General features: G+C 34.0%; 1 pseudogene; it reads right to left on the bottom strand.

The window, feature by feature from the left end:
- Positions 1–1141: 1141 nt before the first annotated feature.
- LOC103678429 lies at positions 1142–10989 on the bottom strand (annotated as a pseudogene).
- Positions 10990–15952: the final 4963 nt, after the last annotated feature.

Raw genomic sequence — 15952 nt, forward strand, 5'->3', positions numbered from 1 at the left:
TATGTGAAGTTTTGAGGTAGCGTTTACCTTGAAATCAGGTAGCTTTCTAGTTCTCTAACTTTGTTCTTCTTTTTTTCAAGTTGATTTCATTATTTTAAGTTCTTTGAATTTCCATATCAATTTTTGTAATAACCTTATCAAGTTCTACAAGAAATCTTACTAGGTGTGTGTGTGTGTGTGTGTGTATGTGTGTGTGTTTATGAGTGTGTATATGGTAACAACAACACAAAAACATAGCATTAAATCTACTATCTTAACCATTTTTTAAGTCTACAGTTCAGTAGTATTAAATATACTCACATTCTTACACAGCTGACATCTAAACCTTTTTCATTTTGCAAAACTGTAATTCTACAGTCATTAAATCTTCCCCACAAACTTTGACAATCACCTTGCTTCTCTCTGTTTTTATGATTTTGACAACTTAAGATACTTCATATCAATGGCATTATACAGTAGCTGTCCTTTTGTGGCCAACTTATTTCACTTAGTATAATATTCTCAATGTTTTTCCACAATGTAGCACGTGACAGGATTTCCTTCTTTCTTAGGGTTGTCTAATAGTCTGCTGTGTGTATATACCACATTTTCTTTATCCATTCATCTGTTGATGGACACTTGAATTGCTTCTACCACTTGGCTATTGTGAATAATGCTGCAATGAACATGAGTATGCAAATATCCCTTGAGATCCTATTTTAAATTCTTTTGGAAATAAACCCAGAAGTGGGATTGCTGAATCATATGGTAATTCTATTTTTAATTTTTGAGGAAATCTCTAAGCTTTTTTCCATAATGGCTGCACCATTTTACATTCTTACCAACAGCACATAAGGGTTTCAATTTCTTCACATACTCACCAAATTTGTTATTTTATGTTCTTTTGATAGTGACTATCCTCATGGGTTTGAGGTGAGATATATATATATATATATATATATTTTAATAACCACACCTGACTGGCCTGTTTTATTGGAGAAAGGCAGATGGCGACGTGGAGTTCACAATGTGAAGAAAGTTGGGACCTGAGGTCAGGGAAGAACAGCCTCTCCTCCCCATGCATGCCCACTGCCCCATATAAAAAATTACCAAGTATGAGAGAGTAGCTGAGACAGCGAGTGAGGGCGGGGAAGGGAACAGGGAACCCAAGTGCAGTGGAAGAGACCATGCGTGTGCTGGGCAGGCCCCGGGGCAGCTGTGGTGTGAGTAATGCGAGTACATGTCTCTGTATCTTACACATAGGTCTATATAAATATAGAAAGAGAAATTGTTCACTTTCCCTAGCTCTCCCCTCTATTCCATGCTGCTTGCTCCAAGTCAAAACCGAATTGTGATCACACCCACTTCCATCAGCTTCTGGATCTTCTGTGCTATTACAGGATTCTTTAAATGTTCACTGAACACCTGGGGGTCCTTCTGCATCTGTTCCAGGATGAACTGCATGGCCAGGTCATTCATTATTTGCTGCACCTCAGGGTCAGCCATGGCCTGTCACTTCACGTCTTCGGGGCTGTCTGGTGGTTGTACTGGGCCATCATACAGTATTAGTAACCCTCTGTCCCCTCCTTATAGTTGGAGTCCAGATCTAATGCCTTCTGGTAGACATCTGTGATTTTTGTGCAGTCCTGCATCGCTTCCAGTGCAGCTGCTTTCCATGTGTAACGCTTGATGAAGATCGGCTCTAGCTGGATACATTCCTTGAGCGCTAGCTGAAATTCCAGGAGTTTGGTGTAGCAGGCAGCTTGATTGCTGTACAATCTGGCATCTTTTGCATTCTGTGTGATGGGTTCTGTATAATGCTTCATGGCCTGGGCATAGTCTCCTTTCTAAAACATTCATTACCTTTTTCCTTCTCCTCCAAGGCTAGGTCAGGGTTTATAGGCCAGACACTCTTGCTCCTTCAGAATTTTCTCTGCCTATTGGCATTTCTTGAACACATCTGGGGTTCAGTGTTCTGCCAAAGACTTGCTATAGAAATGGATGGCATCCTTATACTTTTCTTTTTTGAAGTAGGAGCTGCTAAATCGAGCATAAGCTTTGTCAATCTGTCATAGTCTTCTTGGTTTTCTCGCCCCACTTCAATGGCCTTCTTACTGTGGTCACCCTTCTCGAAATACACGGCTGCTTGATTGGTCATGTAAGTCATGTTGTTGGGTCCATGTCCTGGGTCTGTTGTAGTGCTTCAAGGATGTGTCAAAGTCTTTCTTCTTGTGGGCTCCTTTCCCCAACTCTTTCCCTTTTGGGGCCTGCTTCTTATTCTGTGGAAGATCTTCTTCCATTGGTTCTGGCTTGGTGTCCTTCTTGGGAAGAGAAGGTGGGGGAGGTGTTCCAACTTCCTCTCCTCATCCATACTGCCACATCAACTCCCAGCAGGACATTGAGAGTAGTCACCGTCCGGGGACCTTGCAGTTCCGTGCCCAGGTCAGATTGTTTCCTAGTTACTCTATCACCTCTGGGTAGGTATGATCAGCCAGCAGAGTCCTTGTCCTGGGATGACTCTCCAACTTCTGGAACAGATTGGGCATGTTGAAAGCGTTCATGAATTTCCACTCTGCCAACCCAGCCTCCATATTCTATAAATCCTCTTTGAGCAGAGGATTATTTGCTTCATGTTTTAAACCCTCTTCGTAGGTTTGCTTGGCTTCTTCACATTGGTTTAAGAACTCAAGAGCTGCTGCTTTCTGTGAATAGCTCTTGCCCCAGTCAGGCTTTAAGTCAACGGTTTTGCAGCCATCCTTATAAGCCTTCTGATAGTTACCTTTCTTGGTGTAGGCCACTGAGCAATTGCTGTAGATCACATGGTTCTGGGGATCTAACTTAATGGTCTCCAGGTAGCACTGTAGCGTGTCAACAATGCTGTCCATGCTTAGGGCCTTATTGCCCTTCTCTTTTAGCTCATTTTACCTGCTCCATAACCTACACTGGAACCCCACTGAATGACTCTGTTTGCTCCAGGCTCCCAGCCTTCATTATGGTTTTGAATTTCATTTTTCATATGATTAGTGATGTTGAGCATCTTTTCATATGCTTATTGGGAATCCTGCTAGGATTTTGATTGGGATTTCCTATATAGCTATAGACCACTTTGGGGTAGAATTGATATCTTAACAACATAGAGTCTTCAGCCTCATGACAAAATTTATTCATTTAGGATCTCTTTAATCTCTCTCCGCAAAGTTTTGTCCTTTTTAGTGTACAAGTTTAGCACATCATTCATTATATTTATCACTAAGTATTTCGTATTATTTGCTGTTCTTTATTGTTTAAAAATTCAGTTTGAGGTTGTTCCTTTGTACCATATAGAAAACATGTTTTCTATATTGATACTACTAATTTGCTGAATTAACTTAATAGTTGTAGGTTTTGTTGGTTATACTTTTTTTGTTTAAAAGTCCATTGTATTTCTTCATTGATATTCAGATAGTCTATGAGTAACCCTTATTTCTTCCTTCCTAACCAGGACGACATAAGGCTTTTTTTTTTAATTGACATGGGTAAAATTTCCAGTAAAAAATTAACTAAAAGTGTAGAGAGGAGAAAACCTTGCTTTCCCCCTGATCTTAGAGAGAGATCAATAACTTTCACTAAGTAGTCATTCCTTTGAGAGTTTTTTTAAAGATACAGTTATTTAGGATAAGAGCATTATTTTGTATTTCTATGTTGTTGATATTTTATAACAAGAATAGATGTTGGATTTTGTCAAATGCTTTTTCCTGTGTCTCTTAAAATTATCACATGGTTTTTATGTTTAGTTAGATAATATGCTAAATTACATTGATCTTGATTACTAAATCAACTTTTCACTCTTGGGATACATCCTACTTGGTCATGACATACTTTCTTTTATATTGCTGGATTCAATTTTCTAAACTAGTTTATCTCACTTAAATTTATATTTATGTGAGATAGTAGTAATTTGTTATCTCCTAATCTGTTTCTATGATTGGTATTAGGGTAATTTAGGTCTTTTAAAATGAACTGAAAAATATTTATTATTCTACAAATTTCTGAAAATACTCTGTGTGGAATTGGCATTTAATATTTTTCTTAAAGTTTGAAAGAATTCACCACCATTTTCATAATTACTTATCCTCTTCAGATAGTGGAATATGTAGGGATGTAAGGATCTTTCATTTCTTTTTTTTTTTTTTTAAAGATTTATTTATTTATTTAACAGAGAGAGAGACAGCCAGGGAGAGAGGGAACACAGGCAGGGGGAGTGGGAGAGGAAGAAGCAGGCTCCCAGCGGAAGAGCCTGATGTGGGGCTCGATCCCAGGACTCTGGGATCACGCCCTGAGCCGAAGGCAGACGCTTAACGACTGAGCCACCCAGGCGCCCCGGATCTTTCATTTCTGGCATTGGTAATTTGTGTATTCCTACTTTTTCCTTGGTATTTAGCTAAAAGTTTATCAATGTTATTGATCTTCTCAAAGGTATAAGTTTTGGGTTTTTCTTTTTCTAAATTTCATTTTATGATTTCTCCTCTGATTTTTATTCTTTCCATTTTACTGTTTACTTTAGGCTACATTTACAATTTATTTTCTAGTTTCCTAAGGTATAGATGTTATTGATATGAGCCGTTATGCCTTTATGTGCATTTCTACTATGCATTTTGTGCTATAAATTTCTCCTAAGATGTGTTTTAACAACAGCCAACAAATTTTGATATATTGTATTATTTTCATTCAGTTCAAAATATTTTTTAAATTGAAAAATGCCTTATTTAGAACTGCATTACTGTCTTTTTCAAATATTTATGGGAGATATCTCAAAGATATGTATGTTGATTTTTAATTTAATCCCATGGGGTCACAGAATATATTTTATAGAATATTTTATAGAATATATAAATAGAATCTTTTTAATGTTATTGAGATTCATGTGACCCAGGATATATTTATTATATGGATAAATATTCCATGTGCACTTGCAAAAAAATGGGGTATTCTTCTGTTTTTGTATGGAGTGTTGAATAAATATCACTTAGGTCAATTTGGTTGATAGTATTATTCAGGTTATCTGTATTTTTACTGATATCCTGTCCACTCTTTTTACCAATTTTGGAAATAAGTTATAGCGATCTGTGGCCATACATGTGGAATTGTCTATTTTTCATACAGTTCTCTTTAGTTTTTCCTCGTGTGTTTGGAAGGTCTGTTAATGGGTACATAGACATTTAGGATTTTTAATTACTTTTTATAAAGATTTTATTTATTTGAGAGAGAAAGAGAACACAAGCGGGAGTGGGGTTGCACGGAGGGAGAGGGAGAAGCAGACTCTTCACTGAGTAGGGAGCCCAACTAAGGGCTCCCAGGACCCCAAGATCCCAGGACCCTTGATCTCAGGACCCTGAGATCATGACTTGATCCAAAGGCAGATGCTTAATTGACTGAGCCATCCAGGTGCCCCGGGTTTTTAATTACTTTTTCATTATGAAATGATTTCTTTTCCTCCTGGTAACATTATTTGCTCTGCAATGTATTTTATCTGATAATACAGCCACTCCAGCTTTCTTTATATTAGTTAAAGCATGTTAATAGCTTTTCTGTGTTTTTACTTTTAATCCATTTCTTTCTTTATATCTTAGGTGTGTGTGTTAAAGGTAACAGAGTTTTTTCTTGCTTTTTCATTTACTCTGATAATCTTTTCGTTTTATTGGAGATTTGGGGCCAATAACATCTAATGTTATTATTGATGTGGTTAGGTTAAATCTATCATTTTGCTATTTTTTCTAGTTTTAGTCTTTGTTCCTTTTTTTTCTTGCTTTTTTTTCTTGCTTTTTTTTCTCTTTATCTTTCTTTTTTCTTGCTATCTTTTGGATTGAGTATTTTTATGATCATTTTCTATTGTTGGTTTGTTAGCTAAACTAATTTTTTATTTCAATGGTATGTTATATTTTATAGCCTATATCTTTAACTTATCACATCCTACATGCAAATGTGTTATCAGATCTATAGCATAAGAATATTTCAAAAATATTCCATTTCCCTTTTTATGTTTATGCTATTGCTTATGTACATATCTATAGTAACTCCAGAGTACCGTATTATTTTTCTTTAAACAAGAATTCATCAACTACACATCATTAACATTTATCTTGCTACTTTTTCCTTCTTGGGGATCCATGTTTACACCTAGTATACTTTTCCTTCTGACTGAAGGATACCTTTAACATTTCTTGTAGAACATACCTGACAGGGATTGATTTTTTTCAACTTTTGTATTTCTGAAAATGCCATTTTTTGCTTTCATTATTAAAAGATATTACAAAGGTCTGTAGAATTCTGTGTTGATATAATTTCCTCCTTTCATAATTTAAAGATGCTGCTCTGCTATCAGCTCAGTTACAATGTTCCGACAAGAAATCTGCTTTCTTCTTTACTTTTGTTCCTCTGTATGCAATAGGTCTTTCTTTGGCTGTTTTTAAGATTTTTTTTCCTTATCACTGGTTTTATCCAATTTGACTGTGGTATACCTTGCTGCAGTTTAGTTTGAATTTTGTTGGTGTTTGGGATTCCCTGAACTTCTTGAATCTGTGGGTTCATAGTTTTCATCAAATTTGGAAAAAAATCACATTTCCTCATATTATTTCTCTATCAATTTCACCTCTTTCCTTCAAGGATTTTATTGCACTTATGCTCTTTTCAATTTTATTGATTTTTACATCTTTTTTTAACTTTTAGAAAGTCTCCCTTGTTATGTTCTCAAGCAATATTTTCAGCTAACATTTTCTTCTGCAATAATTAATCTGCCATTTTTTCTGTCCAGAGCAATTGCATCTCAGATGTTGGCATTTGCATCTCCAGAGCAAAGTTTTTATACCCTCAATGCATCTACTTAGGTTTTTGCATATGTGGAATATAGTTACGTTTTAATAACTTTTATTGTCTTCACCTGTTAATTCTAGCATCTGTAAAAGTTCTGAGTCAGTCTTGATTGATTCTTTCTCTTTTTTTTAAATTACAGATACTATTTCCTTGCCTCTTTATATTTAGTATTTTAGTTGAGGGTTGTTTGTTCCCCATAAATATTCTTGAGTAGTATTGTGTAACACAGTTAAGTTAATTTGAAATAATTTGGTCTTTTTAGGTTTTGCTTTTTAAAAATTTGTTAGATAGATATGAGCAGTTTTTATTCCAGAGTTAACTTAGTTCTCACTATAGAGGCAAGAAACTTAAGGGTATTCTACTTAATGCTGTGAGAATTTAAAATATTCTAGCCTGGCTATTGGAGATTGGTACTTTTCTTGGTCTCATGTGAGCTCTGAATATTGTTCCTAATAATCTTTTTGGGTGATTCTCCAATGTAGTTGCATTGTACGAATGTTTGGGTCAATATTTTTCTCAATGCTAATAAGGACCATCTCAGATTTCTGTGGTTGTCTATGTTGCTCTCTTATTTCCCATAATCTGCTTTGTGGACTATAACAGCCTTGTTTTCTCCAGATTCTTAATTTCATATTTTCTACTCAGGGAGATTATTGCACTCTACTTTCCTTCCCCTTTTCTGTATTGCAGCTTGGAAACTTTGTCATTAGTACTCCTTGTTTATTTCTATTCTCCATGGAATCACTCTCCTTTAGTGATTGATGTCCATTATCCTGAAAACCATTATCCTGTGCATTTTTTTTTTTATTATTTCAGTTAGGACAGTAAATCTTGTGACTGTTAGCTGTTTTGTCCAGATAGCCCCACATGACTTCTATCATTAGAAGGTTAAAAAATGTGGACATTAGAGGTTCTGATAGAAACATTCACCAACAGACAAAATCTCTCTTTCTTGAAATGATCAACCCCCCCCAAAAAAGAATGCCTTAAGACTCCTCACAAGCAATACCACTGAATTCCAACAATATCAGTCCCTGAACCTGCTTCCCGCTTGGGCAATAGAAATCTGTGTTAGGCACCTTGCGTGAAGTATCCTAGGTCATAATGTTAAAATTACACTTTCTAGTTTGTAAATTTCACATGCCTTGTTTTTCAGAACTCAGTACATGTATTTTTGGTAAAACATTATCATTATTCCTGCTTTACAATTTGAGTAATTAATATTTATATTAATTTGATGTTCACTAGGTGATAGTGTTAGATCTAGGACTAAAAGATTAAAATCCATATCATTCTTTTTTTCAAGGTTATCTTTTTTTTAAGTGAGAACATTTATGATCTACTCATTTACCAATTTCAGGTATACAATACAGTATTATTAACTATACTCAACTTGCTGAACATTAGATCTTCAGAACTTATTTACCTTATACCTAACTGAAAGTCTGTACCTTTTGACCAGTAGCTCCCCATTGCCCCACCACAATCCCCAGCAGTCATCATTCTACACTCTGTTTCTGTGAAGCCATGCCATTTTTTCTTAAAGGGTAAATTTCATCTCAGATTTTGCAGTATCACTTTGATATTCTCATTTGAGGATATCCTTACAATTAAAAAAAATAGCTTACTGAACCCATACGTGGACAGCTGAGGACACAATAACCAACTGAACACTGTGACATTTCCAGTCAACGGCATATTATTCTCCTTCTCTGGTTTTAACATCAGCGGGATTGCTAGGAACACAGAGACGGTATTAATACAGATGCTTTCTTATGCAGACATTCAGACTGCCTGGCTGCCTTTTTTAACTTGAAGGACATTTTCACAGTTTACAAACAGCCTCCCTTTAAAAATAAACTACCTTGCTAACACCTTGCATGCTAAGTTTATGCCTGTGGCATTTTTAGAAGCAGAGTTACAAACCTCTGGGAATATAAATTTAATGGAAACCCTGACAGCTTCCTATCTTTAACTAAGAGAATGCTGTCAATGTTAGATGGCATTCTCTAGGTAATACTGATGAGGTCAGCTCTGTATAGCAAACTAATTGCAAGATGAGTTTCTGCTGACAAATTATAAACTGTGCTTATATATGCTATACAAATATAATGTAGTTCAGTGCACTAGATGGATGCAGAACAATCAGTAAAAGTCATTACTTATATTTAATGGAAAATTGCTGTCCCTAGCACTTTTTAGACTACTGATGTGCAATACACATAGTATATCATATATATCACTGTGAAAATACAATCATCTTTGTTTCTGATGCTCTTAAAACTGATTTATATCAAAATTAAGACAATTTTTAAACTAGAAAGTGCCAAATATAGCACATGAGCTTATCAATTATAATCATTTTCATCTAATTATAGTAACAGAGGAAATGATGCTGCATAAATGAAATTCTCAAGGAGTACAAAAATATTCTGTTGAGCTTATCCGTCTTATATTTTTCTCAAAAACTGAAGCCATTCTTTTCTTTTTATTTGGTTTAGTTTTCCTTGATAAAATAAATCTGGATGCTTAAGTTTTTCATAATATTTTCACTGCTTGCTTAGTGAAGGTAAAAATAGATGTAAAAATAGATGGCAAAGAAAATAGAGACATGTAAAATTTAAATCCTGACAACTTGATTACTTAACACCCCCATGGTATATTACATTTTATTTTAACTTTCTAAATAATAGAAAATTATCATAGGTTTGTTATATTATAAATGCAGAGTAGTTTACTTGTCACAGTTTTATTTTTTTAAATATTGATTTATTTATTTTTGAGAGAGCGAGAGAGCATGCACGAGTGGAGGGAGAGGCAGAAGGAGAGAAAGAATCCTCAAGCAGACTTCCTGTTGAGTGTGGAGCCCAGTGAGGGGCTTGATTCCAGAACCCCGAGGTCATGACCTGGGCCGAATTAAGAGCCAGGCCCTTAACCAACTGAGCCATACAGGCACCCCACTCTCCAGCATTTCAAATGAGATTGAACTGTCTCCTTTCAAGATATGTGGAATGGATTTTTTATTATTCATTCTTTTCCTGCAATCTATTGCAGTGACTATCAAACTTTTTTGACCCAGAGGATGGAACTGCTATTACCTTAAGTCCCGGTATACACATCTGTATCTAGGTGAAACAAAGGTATGATATACAATTCTTATACTTGCTTTGTGTAATATATTCTGATATTTTCTATTTGTTTCATTCTATATTTACTATTCTCATTAAAAAAACCATTTCTGATATATTAAATTAAGCTCACAACCTTGAGACTCTTGTTTTGAAAAGCAATGATCCATAAGATATGTACAATAATCCTTCCCAGTATTTTTCTATTATGTGGAGAAATAAATAATATATACTCTATTTGATGAAAGCAAAAAGTAAATTTGCTATTTTCACCCATAAGTACCTTATACAGTGTTTTTGAATATAGTAATTAGTTCACACGTGATATCAATTCATTGGTTTTCCTATTCTTACAGAGTTTGATAGAGGAATTTATTGTTTGTACCATTAGGTTTATTTGGATAGAATTTGTGTTGTACAATCCTTCAGTAATTATTTTCATACAATTATTTGACTTCTGTTTCTAGTAATATGGCTAGAAAGGGCTATCTTGATAAAATTCTTTCCTTAACATCAACTGAAAAACCTGAAAATGCAGATTAGATGCTTACATTAAAAAAAAATCCTCAAAGAGCTAGTAATATAATAAACACCAGTCTAAAATCAAAGTAAAAGCCATATCCCCAAAGGTTGAGGAGAGATTGCTTTTGTTCTGAGAGCATTTGTCCAACTGATGGCCCTCAACTTTATATTTGACAGAATTGTGTGCAGGAGACTGGAAGTGAGGAGATAGAAGTCAAGGTACAGGTCTGCCCAAGCAAGAATTCTAATAAGGTGCTTTCTGCCCCGTAAAGTTAGGACACAAAGGGCTACATCCACAGAGTAGAAGGGAGCCAGTAATAAATCCACATCCTCCCTACTTCCAAAGGCTGCAGGGAAGTCATAGCATTAAGCAGTTCAAACAAAGAAAATACTTAGAAGATAAGGAACTATTAAAAAATCTTTCAGAGGAAAAAAAAACCCTTTTATATGTAAAAAACAAAATAATGAAAGCTAAAATCTCATTTGATAGGCTTACCTGCAGGTAATTCATGGCTGAGAACCAGTGGTTAAATGGAAAATAGGTAAGAAGAAATTATCCAGAATTTGTTCAAAGACACAGTGGAAGAAAAAAAAAAGATTTGATACTAAGAATTCAATGTTCAATGTATTTTAGAAAATATTCAATTCACTTCATTAACAGATTAAAGAAAAACTAATGACTTCCAATAATTTAACAAAAATTGATAAAATTTATTATGTATTAAAGAACAATTTGATGATATTTAGCATTGCTAGTCAGCTGGGAAAAGGAAACAGTTTTTCTAAAAGTAATATGGGTATAACAGAGTGGGAGATGGTTTGTTTAGATTCCCTTTCAAGAAAGCACATCCTGCTCCAGCAGCTAGAATTGCTGTCTGCCAATTGCCTCCCATTCTCAGATCTTTTAGAGGCTGGCAAAGTTCAGAGATCTGCCTCACCCAAGGTAACAGCTTTCCTGGGATAACCCATATCCAATGACTGATCACAATAAGGATATAATATCTAGGAGATTTAACCTTATTGTGAGACAACTTTGATAGGCTATGTATCACTAGAGAATCACACTGAGTCACCCACAGTTTGTTGGAGGCACATGCAGTTTGACCTCTACCTCTGCTCAGTCTTGTTTCCTCCAATTCCCCTCACATGCATTGATAAGTGAGAATATCCTGAATGCCAAACTCTGTCTCAGGAATTGCTTCTAGGGAACCAAGGTATGGTAAGAGTCCATCTAATAAAACCACAATCTATAGTAAATACGCTGTATGGTGAAACATGGAAAAAACTAATCTTCAAAAGATTTGTGAAAAAAAAATATATGGCTGGAGATTGCATCAATGGCGCTAAAACATCATTTTTCATTTTATGCATAACCATTGACAGTGGGATTCCAGTTCCTTCCACTAAAGAGATGGAATTTATTTCCCTACACTTTACTCTCAAACTTGGTCAGGTGATTTGCTCTAAGCAACAGGAAAAGACAGAAATGATGGTACACCAGTTGCAAGCCTACTTCTTTAAAGTCCTATAGGTATACTTTGCTGTTCATTGTCACTTTTAATCATCTTTGCAATAAAGAATCTAGTCAGTTCCATAAGACAAAGAATAATAAAATAACAGTACTAAGAAAAATAAAAACAAAATTTTACTTACTTGCAAATGATACCATATTTGATAGAATATCAAATAGTCTAAAGAATTACTTTCTGATTCAGAAAAGAATTTAAAAATGTTTCTGGATCGTAAAATAATATGCAAAAATTATATCCACATATCCCAGCAATATTTTTAGATGAACCAATGTTAATAGTTAAAATATTAAATTTGGAAGAGAGATTGTTTTAAGAAGCATAAAAATTGAGACATAATTTGAGGTCTATTCCATAAAGTTTTAAAAGCCCTCAATGAAAAATATAAAACCATTTTTTAGGACTAAAGATGAATCAAAACATAGAAACTTATGAGGTGTTCATAAACTGGGGAATTCTATATTCATAATTTACATTCTCTCCAAATTAATGTATAAATTCAGTGTAATCCCAATTAAAATTCAAAAAGGTTTATTGAAGAATTTGACCAGTTGATAAAACAATTCTATAGAAGTACAAAAGTTCAAAAAACAGTTGTTTGAAAAAGAAAAAGAAAGTGAGATAAGGGGACTTGCTGTAAAGGCAAACCTTGTTTTATTGTACTTTGTTTTATTCTGCTTTACAGATACTATGGGTTTTTTTTTTTTTTCCTTTTTTCTTTTTAAACAAATTAGAGGGTTGCAGCAATCCTGCATTGAGCAAGTGTATTGGCACCATTTTTCCAACAGCATTTGCTCACTTCGAGTCTCTGTGTCACATTTTGGTAATTCTCATAATATTTAAAAACTTTTTCACTATTATTATATTTGTTATAGTGATCAGTGATAAGTGATTTGACTTGAAAGCTCCAATGATGGCTAGTATTTTTAGCAATAAAGTATTTTTTTAATTAAGGTATACACTTTTTTGTAGACACATTATTGCACATGCAATAGACATATAAATACAACTTTTATATGCACCGGGAAACTCTCTCTAATGAGACATCACAGCGATCTGGAACTGAATCCACAGTATCTCTGAGGTATGCCTGTGTAAGGCATCAAGATATATTATGAAAGTGTGATCTTGCTGCAAGTATAAACACACAGACTAGTGTATGAGAATAAAAACTGAAACAGCCATGCTTACATGGGCACTAGATATATAAAAGAAGTGGCAATGAAGCACAATGGGGAAAGAACATTTCAATTAATTGTGTTGAAATTATTAAATGATATTGGTGAAAAATATTGGATTACTCCTTTTCATCCTATACGCATCCTACACTCCTTTTACATCCTACATCATGTATCAAATAGCTAAAGAAAAAAAGAAAAAATATATAGAGATTTAATGGTAATATAGAAAAATATCATTTTGTATACTTGAATCTACTTAATAAGGCATAGGAAACAACAACCATAAAAATAATTTGTTAAAGTAATTGAAATGAATAACATTAATACTCAAAAGACAGGGTGAAAAGGCAAATGACAGTAGGAAAAATTATTTTAACACATATGAGCAAAGGACTAGTTTCCAAATATGTAAATATTTTCCATAAGTCAAAAAAAATTACACAGTAGAAAAAATTTGGCAGAATAACTGAATATGCACTTCACAAAAGAGGAAATCCGAATGGCCAATATGCACATGAAACATGCTCAGCTTCTTTAGTTATCACTGAAGTGTAAAATAAATCCATGAGATACCTCAAAATAGTCATCAAACTGGATGAAATATAAGTATCATAATACCAAGTTTTGGTGAGAATATGTAGTAATAGAAAGTCTCATCTACTTGGCGAGAGTGGAAATTAACATAATTACTCTTAAAAAATATGCATCAGTATCCAATCAAAATGAACTTTAGCCCAAGAGAATTGAAAACAAATGTTCACACAACAATTTATATAAGAATGCTCAGAGCAACATTATTTATAATAGTCAAAAAGTGAAAACTATCCAAATGGCCATCAACTGATAAATGGATAAACAAAATGTGGTATATCTAGACAAATGAATATTGTTTGATCATAGGAAGAATGAAGTACTCACACATGCATGGATGAATCTTGAAAATAGTATGCTCAGTTGAAGAAGTCAGACAAAAATCCATATGCTCCATGATTCAATATATATGAATTTCCGTAACTGGCAAATCTATAGAGAGAGTACATTAAAAGTTACCTATAAGTAAGATTGGGATAAGAGGATCTTGGTAAGATACTAAAGCCTATGGGGTTGCTTTTGGGTGATGAAAATATTCTAAAATTGACTGTGATTATGGTTGCATAAAATCATTAACTGCATTACAAACCAGTGAATGCTATACTACAAATGGTGAATTTTATGGTATATAAATTGCATCTCAATTTAAAAAAATGAACTTCAGCATTCCTTAATACCCTGAAATTATATTCATATACATGCATATATTTACATATGTGCATATATACATACACCTACACATATATGCATTAAATATGTATTTTCAATAGAAGTTCATATTTTATGCATCACCTATATATTCATATAGAGTTCTAACAGACTTGTTTGCAATAAATGTAAAATGTAAAAAAGCTTGAATGGATTAATAAATTTGGATAAATTCATATAAATTAGCCCATAATACAACAAATATGATTCCATGACAAAACATGGATGAATCACACAAATACGTTATTGAGTGAAACAAGCAAGACACACAAAAAATACCTCCAATAAACTTCCATTTCTATTATGTTTAAAATTAGCACAACTGAAATATAAATTTTAGAGATGGATATCTTGGGGATAAAAATCTGTAAGGTAACACACATTTTCATTATCAAAAAGGCCAGGATAGGTAGAGAGATTACCACTTTGAGGAAAGAAAGAGCTTTCAAAAGTGCTAAAGCACATGAGAGTATTCTAGGATTCTGGTAATAATCTATTTGTTGACTTCATGGATTGTAACATTATAAATATTCATTATATATACAGACATATATAGAGACATATGTACACACATTTATCTTTATCTATCTATATATGCAGAGAGTGTGAAAGAGCGGGGGGAGAGAGAGAGATTGCTCTCTTGATTGCAAGGAATTTGGCTTATGCAACTGTATGTGTTGTGTTGGCTAGGCAAATTCAAAATTTATAGGGCAGATGATTAAGAAAGGCAGGCTTAAACTCTAGAGTATGGGGTGAAGCTGCTGTCCAAACAATTTTGTGCATGCACACATGTTAATGTGAAGGATATTACACAGATTCTATATGACCAATATTGTATTGAAGAAGTGATATTACTTCATTCCTATAATACACCAACGCTTTTTTATTTAAACTTGTGGATGTTAAAATATATTGCACATACCACAATTTATTTAAGATTTAGTAATTGCAATTGAAATGTAGGTATTTAATACACAATGATTGGTCTAGTTTGCACTGTGATATAAGTCCCCTGATGTTACTACATCATTTATTAGACAACACTAGCTCTACATGGATTTCGTTTTGGGGGAAGCGACAATACTTTTATTTTTTTTTAAGTTTTTATTTAAATTCCAGTTAACATACAGTGTAATATTAGTTTCGGGCGTACGATATAGTGATTCAACCCTCCATACAATACTGGGTGTTCATCACAAGTACACTCCTTAATCCCCATCATCTATTTCACCCATTTCCCCACCCCGCTCCCATCTGGTATCCACTGGTTTATTCTCTATAGTTAAGAGTCTGTTTCTTGGTTTATGTCTCTTTCTTTTCCCTTTGCTCATTTGTTTTGTTTCTTAAATTCCACTTATGAGTGAAATCACATGGTATTTGTCTTTCTCTGTCTGACTTTTTTCACTTAGTGTAATACTCTCTAGCTCCATCCATGTCATTTCATTGCAAATGGCAAGATTTAGTT

This window comes from Ursus maritimus, unplaced genomic scaffold, assembly GCF_017311325.1.
Source record: "Ursus maritimus isolate PB19 unplaced genomic scaffold, ASM1731132v1 scaffold_10, whole genome shotgun sequence".
Classification (NCBI taxonomy): Eukaryota; Metazoa; Chordata; class Mammalia; order Carnivora; family Ursidae; genus Ursus; species Ursus maritimus.